Consider the following 6,583-nt stretch of genomic DNA (forward strand, 5'->3'; position numbering starts at 1 on the left):
AGAAATTGCCGAATTACATCGATAACAACTTCAGTATGGTTCCACGGGTGCTCTGAACTTTGATCCAGCATAGATAGCTGCAGATCCAAGCTCTTCCTCTATCCTTAGAAGCTGCACATCAGAGAATAATCGTTAACTTTAGTCCTTAATATCACCAATGTGTGTTTTGTGTCTCCTTTTGTTCACATGAGTGTGGATGTAAGTCAGTGGTAACTTAAGTAACTTAAAATCCAGCAACTAGAATGTTTCAACCACCAAAATCTAGCAACCAGAATGTTTCAACCACCAAAGTTCACACTTTTCAAACCCTAATTCAATTAACAAAAAAAAGAAAAAAAAGAAAAACAGAGCAAGATAACAATTTTTGAAAGGGCACAATGTTGGTGTCTGGGTGACTTGTGTTAAGCTATAATATGTCTACATCTTCAAATTAAACTGCGAACTTATATATCAAAGTAAAAGGAATTAAACATCTGAAACCATAATTGTTCCAAAAACAAAGAAAATCTTCATGAACCAAAAAAGCTCAAAACCCTTACAGAAGAAATCTCCAAACAAACAATAAACAAAACAGGTTCCAAACATCAACCAAAACACAACTTTAACACATCACGCACATCATCATTCCGAAAGAAAAACCTCATACCAAAGAGAGCAAACAACGAAAGAAAAATCTCACATAGAACTCCAAGTTTATAAATGGTAGCAACATCAAATTTGAACAAATCTGAGGAAAAAATGAAGGCGATGAGTCAGTCAGCTTCAATGGGTTTTGAATAAATCTGAGGCAAAAATAAAGAAATGTTTCAAGAATCTCACCAAACATGTTCGGGAGACTGGATTTTGAAGAACCGAATCATATCATCACCATCCAACGCGAACGTAGACCGCAGAGATACCCACCACTTAGACCACGACTCAGAGATCCACTCTCACTCTCTTGCTTCGCTCTGGCACAAACGCAGAAGATGTGGACCCTTGGAAACGCGAATGCAGACCTCAAAATGAAATGCTAGATGCCTCGTGATGAAGAAGATAAGAAGATGGCAAACTCTCTCTCTCTCTGGATTTTACTCTCTTTCTCTTCAGATTTTGCAAATAGTTTTTCTCTCTCTAGTTTTAGTTTTTAGCATTTCACAGATAGCTGAAATCTGGTTTCCCGCTTTTGTATTTTTTTTTAAATAAAACGCCATGTCAGCCAAGAGGCCGCAGCGGGAATGCAACGCGGTTGCCTATAGCATTATTGTTAACAATTTAGGGTTAGTACTACAGTAGTCAATGTAGTTTGCTTAGTTTATACATTAGTCCTTATGCTCTAATTTTGAACTTTTACTTCCTAAATTTAAAAATTTTCAGTTACCGGTAGGACCCCTCGTCACTTCATTTCATTCTGATCTATACCTAACTCTCTCACTTTCTCTCAAGCCTCGCTTGGCCAAAGCTTTACCCTCTTTCTTTGCTTCATTTTTTCTACTTTCTCACATACCAAACACTCATTCACAACCCACAACACAAGTTCTATACCTCATCAAACAAAAGAAAAGTCTTTAAAGGGTTGAGCATTGTAAGTACTCGGCCAAGCCACTCGCTCCTCCATCTTTATTTTGTTTGATTTTATGATAAAGTTTATATGTAGAGAATCATTTAGCAACATCAAGAAATCAAAATGAGTCTATGTGATGAAATGTGAAAACATACTTTGGTGGAAAGATGAACATATGTTTCATCTTGGGGGGGTGAAGGGGTGGTGGGTGGAGGATGCTTGAAAAGAAAAAATTCACCACTTAAGTATAGATCAAGACACTAAAAAAGGGACAACATCTCTGTGATCATAAAGTATCAACTCTTTCTTCTAATCTGAGCTGTTAAGAAAGTAAATGACTTTAGAGTTTCGCGATAAAAGGATTTGCACCAACGCTACCTTGATATTAGATATATGATTTAGGCAGGTTAGCTTCTATAACCATAGTGAGAATGTGTGGTAAATATTTGTGAGTATGTTCAGGAATCACATTTTTCTTACATAAAAGTGCATAGTTTCTCCATTGTCTCACCATGTATCTAATAATTATGGACAAGTTGAGAGTCCCCTTGCCATTCTTATGGTAAGTTGCCACGAGTTTCATATGGGTAGAGGGATTTCCTATGATGATTAGGGTGGAACATTCTCCTATTGGTCTCACTTGATAACATTGGTAGAGAGAGTTCCTAGGTTGATCATGTGTGGTGTCCTTTGTTATGTGTTGATTGGGTAGAGTGATTTCCCGTGTTAGATGGGTAGGGTGATTCTTGATCGATAAATGAATTCACGTGTTTATCTGATAGTGAGATTTCCTATGATGATTAGGGTGGAACATTCTCATATTAGCCTCACTTGATAACACTAGTAAAGAGAGTTCCTGGGTTGATCATGTGTGGTGTCCTTTGTTATGTGTTGATTGGGTAGAGTGATTCTCCGTATCAAATGGGTAGAGTGAATATTGATTGATGAATGAATTCATGCGTTTATCGGGTAGAGAGATTTCTCATGTCGAATGAGTAGAGTGATTCCCCGTTAGTACTTATATGATGTGATCTTGTGATTTTTGGAGTTTTGAGAAGAAGGTGATTCCTTGGCTTGATAATGAATATGCTTATATATGATTTGCTCAAAGAATGATTCCTCACCTTATTTATATGCTTATGATTTTCTCAAAGGGCGATTCATTGTGATGACTAAGAGTACATGAGCTTTTCCTGAAGGGTAATTCTTTGCCTTGCATACCTATATGTGTTCTTAGTTTTATTTTACATGAAATAGTGCATGCATATTATTTTCATTGTCTCACATTGTTAGTAATGTCATGGATTTTAACTTGCTAAGATTTTTTAGAAATCTCACTATAGTAGTGAAACTTGTGGATTCATCAGAGCCATAAATCTTGATGTAGATTTATCTTAGGAGAATTATCCAGAGGAAGAAAGACCAGACCAGCCCAGCCCGAAGAATGGTTATTGAGGCCTGTCTCCAACTAGTGATTATTTGTATTGTAAGATGTTTATTTTGATTAGGCAACGAACTCTTTCTGATTTATTGTTCTTATATTTTGATATAAGCAATGAACTAATGATAGTTTGCAATATTGTTTGGGATGAAATGATAGTGAATACTACTATTGATGAATGTTTTTCATTTGTATCTTTGGTATAGTTGACATTAGTCTCAAACTAATCTCCTAACATATTCCATTGCAATTTATTACGTCTAATGTGTACTTATCATATGAACACATGCATCTTCCTGATAGAGATTGGGGTGTTGTCGATCAACAAGCACCCCTACCATCGCAGTCCCTTGCTGCGTACGTTACCAATGGTCGAGGGACCACATATCCACGAAGTATAAAATAAATGGTTTAAATAAAGAAGTAGAAAATTTTAGATGGTGGCTAGCACATAGGGTTTCGGCCACTCTATATGTGTGGTTAGCAATTAAAAATTTGAAATGTTAAATACAAGATGTTATAAGCTAAGAAGGCTTGGGGGAGTTACAAAAAAGAAAAATCCCCTTTTAGGAAAAAAATTTAAATTTACAAGTTTAAGTGCAAATACTAAAAGACAAGAAACCAAAATATAAATATAAGAAAACTTAGAGGCAATCTTGTTTAATTCGACAAATCTTGGGTTAGGTTTTAATTATCAAAACACGTAAATTGATTTCCTTTCACTAACTTCAAATCCCAAACTTACATAAACTATCACTCACATGAGACTACAAGCACTTTTGAGACTATCCATGTCTTTTCAACTTGGTTAATTTTTATTTTAAATTTGATTTTTTTTTTTAATTTCAACATAAAATATTATGTGTGGAAGTTTTATATCACCATATTGATTTCTAAAATTAATGGTGGTAATATGTGACAACCAGTAAATTCAACACAAACACAATACGAAATTTACAATTTTGGGTTTGATGCTAACAGATTCAAGTCAAAATGGGTTGACCTATTAAGACATGATTTATAACAGGGTTAATAACGTGTCAACATGCTTAAGATTAAAACAACTCATTTTGACCCAAATTAAAATTTTATTATTGTTAAGTTGTAATATTGATATTTCTCAGTATGATTATGTTTTTATTGTTGAGATTGTGATTTTAGATCTATGCTCATATTTGTTATTGTATGGTTTGTAATATTGGTTTTATTATATGTTAAAATTTTAAAAATATTGATATATATTTTTTAAGATATTGTGGTTATTATTAAAGATAGATTTTAACTTTTATTTAAAATTATGTTAATCGGGTTAAATGAGTTATGTGTTTTAGTTCAATCGATTTACATGAAATAAATAGGTCTAAATGAGTCGTATCGTATTAACATATTTATAATTAATTATTAAACGAGATAAAATTGGTAACACGACACAAACCGTTATATAAATGGGTTGGGTTGGGGTTAGAAAGTTTGATATGTTTAACTTAATAGGTTGGATTCAAGTTGACCTATATAGTCGAATGTTCATGATTTGATATAACACGAGCACAACTTAGAAAACAAAATTTGCCACACCTATCTAAAATCTATGTTTTGGTCAAAAAAAAAAAAATTTGCTTTGGAAGTTTGAAAGGAAATAACTATTTATGAAGCTCTTGATCTAAAAAAATTATTTTAAACATGACTTTATGGCTGAGAAGCCAAAGAATCTAATGGAACTCTAAGGCCACTAGAGAATAATGAAATAGTGGTGAACACTGTGGTTGGGTTTGGGAGCACCTAATAAACTTTGAGGCCAACTAAGAGGATAACAAAGTGCTCAGCAAACCTTGCAATTACATGGGGAACATCCAATAATTATAAAGCCATATGAGAGGATAAAAAATTTTCCAACAAAACCTTAAAGGATAATGAAGACGATATCATGCAATTAGAGTTTATGGCAATGCTAGAATGCATCACTGGCGATACACCTAGTAATGGCCAATTCCTGATTTGGCTAGGTTCTTATTTGCTGGCCGAAAGAGTCATGAATACAAGGATCACTAACCCTAACACATGGAGATTAATAATGTGTACCGTGTGACGCCTCCAAATCTCACGTACGGACACGTGGAAATCGAGACGTCGGGATGATGACAATACGGGGTCACCACCCTATCGCCAAGTGCCAAGTGTGTAAACATGCAACAAGTGTGCAAATAAAAACACGCAGTGGATAACAAAAGTCTCATAACTAAATACCAGAATTTTCTATGTTTAATACAAACCTGTTCAAAACATACATAATAAAATATTACAAGCCCCAAATATTGTTTCAACACCAAACTACAAGGCATGACACTCCAAATTAATACTCTGGCGGAGCCGCCTCCTCGGGCTCAGCCTTCTCCTCCTCCTCGACCTCTGCATCAAAATCTACGGTACCAAAATGATGCCGCAGGTAAGTAAAGATCCAAACGCCACTAGATAAAAACATATTAAACTCAAACAATATGCATGAAAGAATGCAAATGCACAAAACCCATAAAACCACATTTTTTTCACGCACGCCAAAATCCCATTTTGGTCCAAAATGTAACCTTTAAAACCAATAGTTTCCATTATCCCAGATAATGGCCCAAATCAAGAAACCACCATTTTCCCAGAAAATGGATTACAAACCTCAAATATAACCTCGCCATTTTTTCCAGAAAAAAGGCCCGTATCCAATATCCAAAAATCCGATCCAATTATTGCATGCACCATGATCTACCCTAGGGATCATCCGCACACTCTGGCTTCTGTGCCACACCGCAGGTAATGACTATGCATGTGACACCTAAACGAGCGATGCCCAGTACTCGCGCCCGGCGCGTACCTAGACCAGACCATCTTCTAGTCCTCGCCAGCCTAGGAACCACGGAGTCGACACGACAGCGTTACCGTATCGTGCGATCCGGTCGTCGCCCAACGACAACCCAGGGGATGTCAATTAGTATTATCCACTCTCGAGTGACCAGAGGAGCTCCACCGAGATAATACCGCATCTTGGCTTGGGGTCGTGATACACAAGCACTCGAAAATCTATTTACATAAATAAAATCAGATTTTTTCAATTTAAAACAATGCACATGAATGCATTATGCAATGCACAACTCAAGACATAGTTCATCCAACAAGTAACAAAACAACAAAACCAAGCAACTCCGTCCTCAATCCATCCGACCCTCGACTCCTCGGACTCAGTCCAGAATTAACCAACCAATCAAATAAATAATTGTAAGAGCAATAATATATTTAAATCTAAAATGGAGTTTGGAAAATACTTACAGCGCTGTAAGGTATTTTTCAAATGATCACGACGTTGCAAACGGCGGAGAAAAAGCAACGTAACAGTGTATTTTACACTGTGGCCGTGGGTTGTAAATTACCCACTTTCGAACGAGGACAAACCAAGACTTGAAATTGATAGGGAATGGCCTAGAGATGTTTATGAAGCTAATGGAAGTGAGTTTTGGCCGTGGGTGGCGGTAGAAATGTCGGTGGGAGCGGAGAAAGAGCAAATCAGAGTTTAGCTGGTGGGAGCTGCTCTGGCAACAGATCAGGGCTGGAAATGG

The sequence above is a fragment of the Carya illinoinensis genome, chromosome 4, assembly GCF_018687715.1.
Source record: "Carya illinoinensis cultivar Pawnee chromosome 4, C.illinoinensisPawnee_v1, whole genome shotgun sequence".
Lineage (NCBI taxonomy): Eukaryota > Viridiplantae > Streptophyta > Magnoliopsida > Fagales > Juglandaceae > Carya > Carya illinoinensis.